This window comes from Eriocheir sinensis, chromosome 12, assembly GCF_024679095.1.
Source record: "Eriocheir sinensis breed Jianghai 21 chromosome 12, ASM2467909v1, whole genome shotgun sequence".
Lineage (NCBI taxonomy): Eukaryota > Metazoa > Arthropoda > Malacostraca > Decapoda > Varunidae > Eriocheir > Eriocheir sinensis.
In genome coordinates, this window is record NC_066520.1 from 6,528,570 (window position 1) to 6,542,037 (window position 13,468).

The 13,468-nt window shown below is 43.3% G+C and overlaps 1 protein-coding gene across 5 annotated transcripts in view; it reads right to left on the reverse strand.

Annotated features, from left to right (window-relative positions):
- Positions 1 to 13,468, reverse strand: part of LOC126997334 (transforming growth factor beta-1-induced transcript 1 protein-like) — a 176,021-nt gene that overhangs the window by 144,733 nt on the left and 17,820 nt on the right. The window contains exon 1 of one of the 5 annotated variants that reach the window (XR_007752039.1): positions 13,277 to 13,346. The exons of 2 other annotated variants lie outside the window; for them this stretch is intronic. The gene's annotated coding sequence lies outside the window, so the exon portion shown is untranslated. Of the gene's footprint in view, positions 1 to 13,276; positions 13,398 to 13,468 lie in introns of those variants that run through there. 2 more of the 5 variants (XM_050858371.1, XM_050858372.1) reach the window with 2 other exon arrangements.

The following is a 13,468-nucleotide window of genomic DNA, read 5'->3' on the forward strand; positions in this document are numbered from 1 at the left end:
TCTGCATGAAGCCAGAACGCCCACACATGGCAGCTCCTGCAGACTTAGCCACACCAAGCCCCCTCGCCAACAATTTCCATAATGTTTGCATGCATGATAATTATAATACTAGTTGACACGTCTTTTAGTTGTTGTCGGACGAAGAACAACTCTCTCTCTCTCTCTCTCTCTCTCTCTCTCTCTCTCTCTCTCTCTCTCTCTCTCTCTCTCTCTCTCTCTCTCTCTCTCTCTCTCTCTCTCTCTCTCTCTCTCTTTGTGTGTGTGTGTGTGTGTGTGTGTGTGAGAGAGAGAGAGAGAGAGAGAGAGAGAGAGAGAGAGAGAGAGAGAGAGAGAGAGAGAGAGAGAGACGGAGGGGGTATACTGCTGTGGTTAACAGGCTTGCCACATGCCCGAGATGTCCCGAGTTCGATTCCCGGTCAGAGTGGAGATGGCTGGGCAGTAATTCTTTAATCTGTGCCCCCTGTCCACCCATCAGTGAATGGAAACTGGGCGCCAGTCGGGGGTTGTGTCCCGCCTTCCTTTGTGTGTGTGTGTGTGTGTGTGTGTGTGTGTGTGTGAGAGAGAGAGAGAGAGAGAGAGAGAGAGAGAGAGAGAGAGAGAGAGAGAGAGAGAGAGAGAGAGAGAGAGAGAGAGAGAGAGAGAGAGAGAGAGAGAGAGAGAGAGAGAGAGAGAGAGAGAGAGAGAGAGAGAGAGAGAGAGAGAGAGAGAGAGAGAGAGAGAGAGAGAGAGAGGGGGGTACTTTCAAACATTACTTTTAATCAGTGAGAACCTAAAAGTGAAAGAAAGACAAAATAACAATAAAGAGAAAAAAATGAGAAAAAAGAGGAGGAGGAAGAGGAGGAGGAGGAGGAGACAGATTAATAAGTTGTGATAAGAGAGAGTAAATGCGGAGATGAGATGCGCAGATGGATATATTGAGATCTGAGTAAAAGGAAAACAATGGAGATGATAGGAGACAAAATCACTTACAGGAAAAGCAAACATATGGAAGAATATCAAGAGGCTGTGAAAAGCTGGCAGGGACAGATCAAGCCACGCCAAGCAAGGGTCAGAGGGAAGATGTGATGAGGAAGAGGAAAGTTGGAAAGTTTCGTTTAGTCGGCGCAACATCTGTGGTCATATGCCGGAGAGAGACAGAAGGGGAAGGAATTAAAGGAGGAGGGAACAGATACCAGGAGACGGGAGACAACCCCCGATTAATACCTGGTACCCATTCACTGCTGGGTGGACAGGGGCGTATATAGGGTATCGGAAAAGCCGCCCAAATTATGATGAAGAGGATAAATGCGAGATGGAGTATATGAGGGAATAAATAGGACGTGGGGAGAGGGACTGGAGAGCAACGAAGAAGAGGGAACGGGATGAACAAGACGAAAACGATAGCGATAAAGACGAAAAAAGGTTAAGGAGTAAAGACATGCGTATAGGCTGGGCAAGAGGGCAGTGGGGGAGGGGCAACGGTGAGGCGCGGGGAGATGGGATAGAGGGATAGATATGACAGCCAACGGAACCCCTAACATACAAGCCTCTGTAATGCATCAAAGTAACGAGGGAAGACACTGATGGAGAGGAGGCAGTCGGCAAAGGAGAATAGCAGGGAACATGTGTGTGTGTGTGTGTGTGTGTGTGTGTGTGTGTGTGTGTGTGTGTGTGTGTGTGTGTGTGTGTGTGTGTGTGAGAGAGAGAGAGAGAGAGATACTGCGGTGGTTAACAGGCTTGCCACATGCCCGAGATGTCCCGAGTTCGATTCCCGGTCAGAGTGGAGATGGCTGGGCAGTAATTCTCCTTTAATCTGTGACCCGTCCACCCATCAGTGAATGGAAACTGGGCGCCAGTCGGGGGTTGTGTCCCGCCTTCCTTTGTGTGTGTGTGTGTGTGTGTGTGTGTGTAGTGAAGTTTCAGTTGTACCCAAAGATCCGTCATCTGAGCTACAAGCTTATTTGAGGCGGGTAGTGGCTGATGATCGCGAGTACATAGCATGGCAAATGACACACACACACACACACACACACACACACACACACACACACACACACACACACATACCTTCCACAAGCTAGGGTGAACGCGCTAGACTGTAATGACGGTAGTTTAGTAAAATGACCTTGGTTATATACACACTCTTCCCTCTCTCTCTCTCTCTCTCTCTCTCTCTCTCCGTTTGCGTATATTGTGCTGATTAACAACACCGATCATCTTTCTACCTGCGTGCCTGCTTTTATCCTTGTCTACATCTGCTTGTCTACCTCCCTGCCTGCCTGCCAGCTTATACACCTGCTTATCTCTCTCCCTGTCTGCCTGCCTACTTAACACCTGCCTTCTTAAACACCTGTGGTCCTGTCTACCTGCCTGCCTGCCCACCACCGCGCCGTCCGTTTCTACGCCACCTTCTCGGCGCAGTGGGAGGGAAACATTACCGAAATAAACTGGTGGCACGCGCACCACCACTGACACAGACAGGGGCATGTGCCGTTGATAGGCTTTCCCCCAAAACGCCAAAAAGCAGGTAAAGTGGAATAAAATCAAACAAACGATACCTACTGATGCACACAATTGATCACAAGAAAGCAGCTCCAAATGTATGTATTTTTTTTTTTATATCAAAGGCGGCAGCTCTAAGGAAGTACAAAAAGAAAAAAATACATGGCTATTCAGTTGTTCTGTAAAAGAATAATAGAAAAAAATGCTAGAAGGATGATCATTTTAAGTTGGAGAGGTGTCTTGGTACTTTTCTCTTGAAAGGCACAGAACGAGTCTGCGAAGATTAACCGAAGTATTATGTACGTATACGTACTAGTATGCTAGAGAGGCCCACGTCGCTGCCCTTATGGGGAGTAATTTGGGACACGTGTCTACTGACTAGTGGTGCAGGTTTTAAGAAGTAGTACCTCCGTGGAAAAAAAAATAATCATGGCACAGTGAATTAATTTGACGTGGACTGTCATCAATTCTCATCAGCTGCTATATACACGGTTATGTGCATATATAAAGGAGAGAGAGTAAACCATGTACAAAAGTCCAGTTCCAGTTGAAATCGTAAGTGCGTTTCGAGCGTCGCTGAGGAGGCGGGTGAGAGGCTGCTAAAATAAATAAATTGTTCAATAAGAATCCTTCCACCGTGCAACAGGCCGCTTACCAATATTACGCATCAGAATGTGTACTAAAAGTGCATAAAGCTTGTCGGCAAGGAATGATAAATCAGACGCGAGGAAAGGAAAGGAGGCGGCACCCCGACACTCACTGGACAGACAACCGGATAGAGTTGCATAGGCGGGCTGGATCGCTTGTGCTTTGGCATTATGAGGCCTATTGTATAAAAGGCGGAGTGTATATTTTCCAAGCAGATTTAAACTGTTACCTTCGTCTATACTTAACATCAATTTTATCCGTTTCAATAAGGGCTAAACAAGATCGTCACAATAGTTTCGTTGGGAGGAAGCAAACAAAATTAATGATGGTAAATATTGCGTCTCTCGGATTGTAAAATTACACGCTCCAAACCTTTTTTTTACACGATATATAAGGATGAACAGAGACAGAACATATTCATACATGTAAAAGAAGGCCGGCAATACCCTGCTTCATATAAAACGAGTCGGAAGAAATTTGTTTTCTAATAAATCTTGACCAAAATTGCATAGTAAAAAATATTTATTCTCTCTCTCTCTCTCTCTCTCTCTCTCTCTCTCTCTCTCTCTCTCTCTCTCTCTCTCTCTCTCTCTCTCTCTCTCTCTCTCTCTCCCCAATTGGACTGTTGCAACATATAATAGTATCACAACCGCATATCCTCGCTACCTTCATACCATCTTAATCCCTCTTCCCTCAGTGATTCCAGTCTGTTTGCACCTCGCGCCATCCTTCTACCGTCGCCAAAATCACCAACCAGAGATGATTGCTTCCCTTCTCCACCCATTTTCTTGTTTACTCTCGACTAAAATATTTTGGGGCCAGCGAGGAAATGTGAGGAGGGAGAGGGAGAGGGAGGGAGGAAGGGAGGAAGGAAGGGAAGTGGGGTCCAAGGGCGAAATTTTCTTTCACTGCTGGTTGTCAAATAAGCTGGCGTGATCTGTGAGCATCAAGGTACAGAGGCCGGCCCGGAGACGTGGGGTGTGTGGAGGGGTGAAGTGGGATGATGTGAGGGGTGGAGTGTGTGATGTGTGGTGAAGCGGGACTGGTGGCTGATGTGTGGTGAGGCGGGACTGGTGGCTGATGTGTGGTGAGGCGGGACTGGTGGCTGATGTGTGGTGAAGCGGGACTGGTGGCTGATGTGTGGTGAAGCGGGACTGGTGGCTGATGTGTGGTGAGGCGGGACTGGTGGCTGATGTGTGGTGAAGCGGGACTGGTGGCTGATGTGTGGTGAAGCGGGACTGGTGGCTGATGTGTGGTGAGGCGGGACTGGTGGCTGATGTGTGGTGAAGCGGGACTGATGACTGATGTGTGGTGAAGCGGGACTGACGACTGGTGGTGGAGAGGAAGTAATGGAGGATGGGAACTGATGATTGATGATTGTTGGTGGACTAGGACTGAAGACTATGACAAATGGTTGACAAAGCTGGGCACTTCCACGATCACTTCCGCAAACCACAAATCCCTCATTTTCAGTCATCACTATAAAAAAAAAGTTAGCTGCCTTTCCCAATGTTCTCTCCCTCACTGTTAAATGTTAGTGGTCTCCATCCTGCTCTTGTAAATGCTCTAATATCATGTCTATATCTTTCCTTCTGTCTGCCTTAACTTTAACTTTACAATTTTTAAGTCGCTATTCTGTTACGCCTGCATGGTCTAGTGGTTAGCGTGTCTAGCTACGAATCCGCGGGCCCATACATCAGATTCTGTTTCCCGGAATATATCCGCAACACCTGCTGGGCAGCATGAGGAGTGTTTACAGTTTGTGTGCTACAGGCAACTGAGGGGGAGATTGGGTGGGCTGGCCCAGTCCACCCCCTTTCCCCCCTCCTGCCTAAGGCCAGCAGCACTGTGGGGGGTATGGAAGGTGTGAAAACGCTGTAAACAAACGGCTGCTCTACCCACGGCAGGATATTTGAAGTGTCAACCATTGCTTAAAGAAGTATTATTAATACCCTGGTCATAAGGGCGAGCAGTCGTAAGTCGCATACGTCGTAACTTGGACACTACCTGTAATAGTTTTGGCATACAGTTTTTGAAAAAGAAATTGGCAAACGCTGTATCGCAGCTGTCGGCACTGGTTCTGTTTACATGGATCAGCTGAGCAGTTGTCTGTAGTCATCACTTAGTTTTTTTTAACCACTTAATATTTCCATTATCTTATTTTTATAAAGAAACATTCATTGAATACAATTCAAAGTAGCACGATATGCCTAAGCACCCAGAGTAAAAAAAGAATCGTAGACACTTTGTGACTGCCGTCGACGGTGTGTCCTTTGCTGACATGTGATAGATGTCTTCAAGTAACTTGTTTTAGTTATTTTTCTTAAATGTGCTGCTTGAGTGTGCTGAACAAAGTGAGGTAAAGTCTGGAACAGGCACTGAATATTGGATATTGCCGGACCCAGGATAGCAAACGACCGGAACAGGCCGCAGTAGTGATTCCTTGCTGGAATTCTGTGGTACCCGGACAAGTGTTTCCCCTCATTATTCTAGGAAATTGGGGGTTCAGTGTGCTTTGTGATTGCTTCTTTTAACGATGTACATTTAAATATGAAAAAAAATAATACCCCATTGAAAAAAGCCTAATAAAACCCCAAAAAGACCGCTAAAAAAAGTGGGTTGGGTTTGAAAATAAAAATCCCAACTCTGGGCAACAAGATGTGATAAAACATTTTTTTCTAAATTTTCAAAGCTCTAACTTCTATTTTTTATTCGTTTATATAAAAATAAACATTCGTTACTTGTTCCCAGATTTTGCAAGAACAATATTTTTCTCGTGTTTTGACTGCAACGTGCTCTAAACAGCATATATGTGTTATATTTTAAAGAATTATTTTACTGTGTTGAGAAAGAACAAATGCGACAATTTACAAGAAAAAAAGTAACATGTAATATTTTATTTAATTACCAATTCAGCTAATAATTTTGTCTTAAATTTCACAAGAAAACAATGTTGACTGCATTTTGTTGTTTTGTTATGCCACCCGTGGCGTTTAATGAGTGACTAAGAAAAATGTTAGACTAACATTTTTCCTTTTTTTTCTTGTAGTTTGCAGCATCTTTTCTTTTCCAAACCGATTAAGTAATAGTATAAAATAGAACACATATCATATATGCTATTCAAAGCCAAATAACACGATTTTTTTGTGTGTGTGCAAAATATGGAAACAGGTAAAGAATGTTATTTTTACATACACGAATGAAAAGTTATTCTAGTAGTTGGAGTATTAAAAAATTTAAAAGCATGTAAGGAAGTGTTTTATCACGTCCTTTTGCCACTTAGCGATCGTCCATGCCTTAAATTTTATATAAATACCTCGGTCCGAGGGAATCTAAAGATGGCGGCTGCGGGCTTCAAGATCCACAATGAGTTAACCAATCCATATATTTTGGGATCGGTGTTCGGCCTTCATAATATCCCTTCACCACAAGTAGTGCTTATAAGATTATTTTCGGTACTTGCCAGATAAAACATTAGTGTCAATGAAAACTATAACTATTGGAAAAAAGGTTTCAAACTAAATATGTAGCAGATTATATATATATATATATATATATATATATATATATATATATATATATATATATATATATATATATATATATATATATATATATATATATATATATATATATATATATATATATATATATATATATATATATATATATATATATATATATATATATATATATATATATATATATATATATATATATATATATATATATATATATATATATATATATATATATATATATATATATATATATAAGTAATAATGCTAAGAGCTTACTTGGGAGTATTTGAGTATCATCAACGGTCGATTATTCAAACGATTTGTTTAGCAACAACTAAGGCCCCATTCAGACGGGGCCATTTAGCAGCGCTTTTCAGCAGCGCTATCGCTTGTAAATACTGGAGATCAATGGAGGCTTTCACACGCAGCCACGACCACAAAAAAAGTAGCGCTGCTAACGGTTTGAGTAGCTGCCTTCGGCGCCGGTAACGACGACAAAATGTAGCGCTGCTCGTCATGATACCAGGCATTCAATTGTAGCTTTCACACATAACTTCCGCCGCGCCACTATCTTACGAAGTAGCCTACGTGGCGCGACTGTAAAGCTGCTAACACCCGACTCAATGGACCGTATTGGCTAGACATACAGGGCCTTGGTACCGCCACCGCTCCAAGCCAACGACTGCACACACTCTACTCCTATACCCGACTTCCAGACTCTACTATTTGACATAGAAAAAAACTGAAATCGGGTAGGAGTGAGGTGTGTGCAATCATTGGCTTGGAGCGATGGCGGCCCCATGGCCGTGTATCCCGGAGACAGCCTCAAACGCACTCTAGTCTATAACTTGAACTCTATATGGAAAGGACAGCTTAAAGTTGAGTGGCCACATGCGGTGCTGCCTGTATAGCCAATACGGTCCATTCGACACTCCGTACCCCAACACTACCGGTCTCCTTCCACTTCCATGTTCTATGAAAAACTAATCACTTTCTAAAAAGATAAGCAGAACTTCAAACGCACGTTAGCAACACCACCAACGCTCGTGAGTAGAGCAACAAACACATGTTAGAAATTTCAGCAGCGCCACCGACGCTCGTGAGTTGCGTTGCTGAAGCGCTACCGACAAACCACGGAGCAGTGCTGCCAAGTGGCTCTGCCTGAAAGCGGCTTTTTAACGGTAAACATTACTCTAGTAAAAACTAAAGACAACCCTAAAGCCCCTATTTCAAACGAAAGTTTTTGTGACTACGCTCGTGTTTAGTTACAACTCTGGTTGTTGGGAACAGTGGTTGATATAAAACACTACACGTGCTGTCGGGGTGGCGTCAAAATCCGCCCGGCTGTCCAAATACGCCCGGGTTCTCGACTTTCGCCTTGATTGGCTGGCTTCTTCTCTCGCCTCTCGTGGAGGCGACAGTCACTCACTATGCTATTGTTGTTAAATATTTAATATTATTTACCTTAGCTCACACATTATACAAGATAGACACTTACGCTAAACACCATTATACGCATGCAGCAGTGATTATAGACCTAGATATGTTTGTCACAACTCGGTAAAACAAAAAGTAAACAAAATAATGACGAGTATAATTGAGAAAACTAATTTTTTTTTTTTACAGGAAAGGAAGCAGCTTAAGGGCATATAAAAGGTATAAAAAAAGCCCGCTAAACGCTGCTCCTAAAAAGAAGACAAAAGTAAAGGGTGGCCAAAAGAGAGGTCAATTTCGGGTGGAGAGGTGTCTTGATACTCTGCTCTTGAAAGAGGTCAAGTCAAAGGCAGGAGGAAATACAATGAAGGAAGGTCGTTCCAGTTCTTACCAGTGAAGGGGATGAAAGAATGAAGATGCTAGTTAACTCCTGCATAAGGGGTTTGGACAGTTTAGGGATGAGCGAGAGTAGATAGTCCAGTGCAGCGGGGCTGCGGGTGGGTGGGAGTCAAGCAGTTAGCAAGTTTAGAAGAGCAGCCAGCATGAGAATATCGATAGAAGATAGAAAGAGATGCAACACTGCGGCGGAATTTAAAATGTAGAAAATTACTAGTAAGAGGAGGAGAGTTGATGAAACGAAGAGCCTTGACTCGACTCTGTCCAGTAAGGCTGTGCGTGTTGAGCCCCCGACACATGAGATGCATACTACATACGAGGACGGACAAGGCCCCTGTATATGGACAGCATATGTGAGGGGGAGAGGAAATGGCGGAGACGATACAGAACGCCTAACCTCGAGGAAGATGATTTAGCGAGAGAAGAGATGTGAAGTTTCCAGTTAATATTTTGAGTTAAGGATAGACCGAGGATGTTTAGTGTAGAAGAAGGTAACAGTTGAGTGTTGTCGAAGAATAGGGGATAGGTGTTTGGAAGATTGTGTCGAGCTGATAGGTGGAGAAATTGACTTGTAGAGGCAATGAAGTGTTTTTACCACCTTTACATATAACTGATATTTACAGCATATATTGAGTCACTGCTGATATAAACCATTTCATGCTAAAAAAGAAGTCTCGTGAACATGATGCTATAACCAGAAAATAGGTAAAACGCTATGTAAGCGAAACATGAAAAGATTTATCTGGAAAGGCTAGTTTTCCTTCAAACTGGTGTTGTGCACGACAAGAACGTTTGCTTGCCTCATCATTATAGTTTCAGAAAGTTTTCATTAAGTAAAAGAATAACTATATAAAAAAAACATCAGTAACGATAAATAAGAACACTGAGGTCAGTAATAATATATAATTTTTATGGTAGTTAGCTACTGTATTTGAAAGGCATAACTCACCCAGCACCAACGCCGCCAGCGTGCACATCGCTTTGAAGGAGGACACAACATGTCCAGAGAAATCTTTCCGTGTTTCGCTTACATCGTGTTGTATTTATAGTCTCTTTCTACCATCACGTTCACAAGACTCTTCTTTATAAAATTAAATGGTTTATATCAGCAGTGACTCAATATTTGCTGCAAATATCAGATATAATGTTATATGTAAAAACGGTGTAAACAATTGAGACCAGCTCTCTCACTTACACTCGTCATTATTTATCTACTTTTTGTTTTACCGAGTTGTGACAATCATATTTTGGATCTACAATCACTGCTGCGTATATGGTGTTAAATAAAATTGTCTATCTTGCATAATATGTGAGCAGGAGTAAATTGTATAACAACATTTAATACCAAAAGCATGTGTGGGTGCCTATCGTCTCCACGAGGGTTGGGAGAGGAGGCAGCCAATCAGGGCGAGAACCGAGGAGGAGGCCAGTCAGTCAGGTGCGGCATTATATGTGCTGCCTAGGCGCCAGAGGAACACTTAGTTTGAACAGACAGTAGTATGTACAAAAATATATTAGTGTTTACGAAGTAGTTCTACCGCATCAATGAGTGTACGGTAATAAAATAAAATAAAAATACCGTTACAATGGATAAGACATGGCCTAAAGGCAGTAAGTAACGTGGTGGGCGTCAGTCTCCCCCGGGTATCCGTCACATTGACAGCGAGTGAAATGACAGTTCAGCAGCTTCACCTCTTTCCTTGAGATTAGCAGGCCATGTTGACTCCACCCTTAATACCTCCATGGTGTATCCTACAGGTGTCATTGTAAATATTTTGATTAGAATAAGTAATTAGCTTCTTAGTTAATTAGAATACCCGGAATATAGCAATTGCTATTCATATGACTCGTTTTCTCTCTAATAAAAAGTCGCTGTTGTTTGCTGTTTAAGGACTGGTCCCTCCTAAAAGGAGAAAACACTCAGCTGTCCCCTTCATTAAACATTCTCGGTCTATCCTAAACTCAAAATCTGAACTGGAAACTTCATATTTCATCTCTTACTAAATCAATTTCCATCTCATGTGTGTGTGTGTGTGTGTGTGGGGGGGGGGGGGGAGTCCACAGAGAGCACTTTTAGACAGAGTCAGAGGTTCTTCGTCTAATCAACTCTCCACCTCTTACTGACAGTCTACTACCTCTTAAACTCCGCCGCAATGTTGCCTCTATCTTCAATCGATATTTTCATGATTACTCTTCTGAACTTGCTAACTGCATACCTCCATCCCTTCCCCGGCCCGCTCCACTCGTCTTCCTACACTAGCTCACCCATATGCTACCCAACTCCCTTTTGCTGTAGTTAACCAACATCTCTCTTCATTCCTTTCGCTGGTAAAAGCTGGAAAACCCTTCCTTCCTCTGTATTTCCTCTTTCCTACGACTTAAATTCTTTCAAGACACCAAGACCATAGCTGGGCACGATAACAGAAAACCTTATTCCCGATAACCGATAACTGATAGTGAAAAACCTTATCGGTGATAACCGATATTCGTTAACTGGAAACACAAATATAGGCGATAACCGATAACAGATAGCCGATATAGATCCACAATTCCGATACTAGCTAGCGATAAGTCCGATAGGCGAAAACGATACTATATTGATATTTCAAATAAAAAAACACATATGAATTCAAATTTTCATTATCTGTATTTTAGAAAACTTATAAAACCTGAAAACCACACGTTGACACGTACATATGGACGGTAATATTAGTAACGCCTGAACCGGTGTTGTGTTATTTGGCGTCCCCACCGTCAAAAGATGGCGCTTTTGTTTACAAACACTGGTCTCTCGTGAACTGCGCATGCTCAGACCAGCAAGCGTAGACCTGTACACTCTCACAAAGCTTTTTAACCGTAATTAAGAGTTGCTGGATGGCTGAATCAGACATACAGTACCACTACCACCATCCCCGCTGTTTCTAGAACGAAACTCTGTAAGAGCTGTATTTATACGTACAGAGTGTCGTTCTAGAATAGGCGAAGATGGCGGTAGTGTATGTCTGATTCAGCCTTCCAGCAACTCTTAATGTGTTAAAAAGCTTTGTGAGACTGTACAGGGCTACGCTTACTGGTCTGAACATGCGCAGTTCACGAGAGACCAGTGTTTGTAAATAAAAGTGCCAGCTTTTGACAATGGGACACCAAATAACACAACACCGGGTGCCTTCAATACCATGGCATGCTCACAAACGAATATGGAATATCAAATTTGAGGCACTGAATAATCATTTTTTGGGCAAAGTTAAGTGATTTTACTCTTAGATATATTGATTTTTGAGTCTAACATAAAAAATAACCAAGTAATTTAATGTTGCTAATCTAAGTATGAAATCTCTTCACCGAAGATATTTCATACCCCGAAGTTTTTTCATACAACACCGGGCGCCCGGGCCACGCATGCGCAGTAGGGAGGAAAGTTTTTTTTTTTTTTTGAGGCGGAAAAAAGTATCGATTATCGCTAGTTTGGTTACAAAAGTAACGAAGATACCGATATATTTGAATAGGTAGCGGATGGCCGATAACCCGATTTTGTTATCAGCGATAAAGTATTGCGATAACTTATCGCGATAACGCCCAGCTATGACCAAGACACCTCTCCATCCGAAACTGACCCTTCTTTTGGCTACTTAATTCTTCTATAATTCATAGGAGCAGTGTGTAGCGGGCTTTTCTTTTTGTGTGTGTGGGCTCTTTAGCTGCTTCCTTTGCTGTAAGATAAATCACCCTGAGTAGTAGGGTACTGGAGGGAAAGGTAGGGGAATTTCAGTGTCTGCATGCTGCAATCTTTAGGGGGCTGGCAATTTTGCGAAAATGCTGCTTGAGGAGGTAAACTGTACGATGAGTTGCGCGGATCGTTGGAATAAGCCAATTCTATCAAGAGTAGTAACTTCTCTCCTGCGGCCCAACTTAGAAAATGAGATTGTATACCTTACGCATTGGGTAATTACCCTACTCTTGTAAACACTGGTTTTCCGCAACGAGTTGTGCAGTACATAGAGGAGTTTGATGCACAGTCCACGCATAAATATGGGGAGGCAGTGACTGAGTGGTCAGCGTGCAGGCGCGGCGTCCTGGAGGACCCGGGTTCGAGTCCTGCCCGCCGCTTCAAGCTGGCAATTTTCAGTCATCGGCGAGTGACCTAAGACTACCCATGTGTGTGTGTACTGTAAAGACCACCAAGCAACCCAGATTCTAGATTACTTCAGGAGAGGATAAAAATTGAGCTCCGGGGGACAGCATGATCCAAGCAAGATGGCGCCACTATAGAATACTTCCCTGCGCCATTACGGGCTGGGGCCAACCAGCAGGCCCCATCCACTGATGGCCCCACCACGAAAGCCTACCGGCGCAACAGCAAAAAAAAAAAAAAAAAAAAAAAAAAAAAAAATGCATCCACTCATTCATCCATCCAATAACAATTTCTTCCTTGCTGTAATTCGAATGCATCCAACCATACATTTTACAGTCATTAAATAGGTTTTACATCACCATCCATACACGCGAATATCGGAGACCATTCACTAGCTGCCACCACTGTGCGTCACCACAACACACTGCTGCGCGTGGCGGGACGCCTCTTTTGTTCTCTGAAAATAACACTTTTTCACTATCTCTAACTGTCCGTGTTATCAGCCACTTTCAAGATGAGATGACTGTCATTACTATACGTATGCACTTTTACACAGCGGGATTCTCCATCATTATCGTCACTATAAACCGGTATACGACAGCACGTGAACAACGTCACTCTCACCACCACAAGCGAGATCGGTTCGCCACCACCATCAACTCACTATCAGGTGGCTGGCGGCGTGCCGATGCTCTCCCGGCCCCACCACAACCCCGACTGAGACTCCTCCTGTCCTCCACGGCTCCACCTCCACCTCCACCACCACCGCTATCGTCACCCCCACTGCCATCATGCTTGCCCCTCACCCCACCCACCTCCTCCCCACCTGCTGGTCTAGAAGTAATAACCACCCACG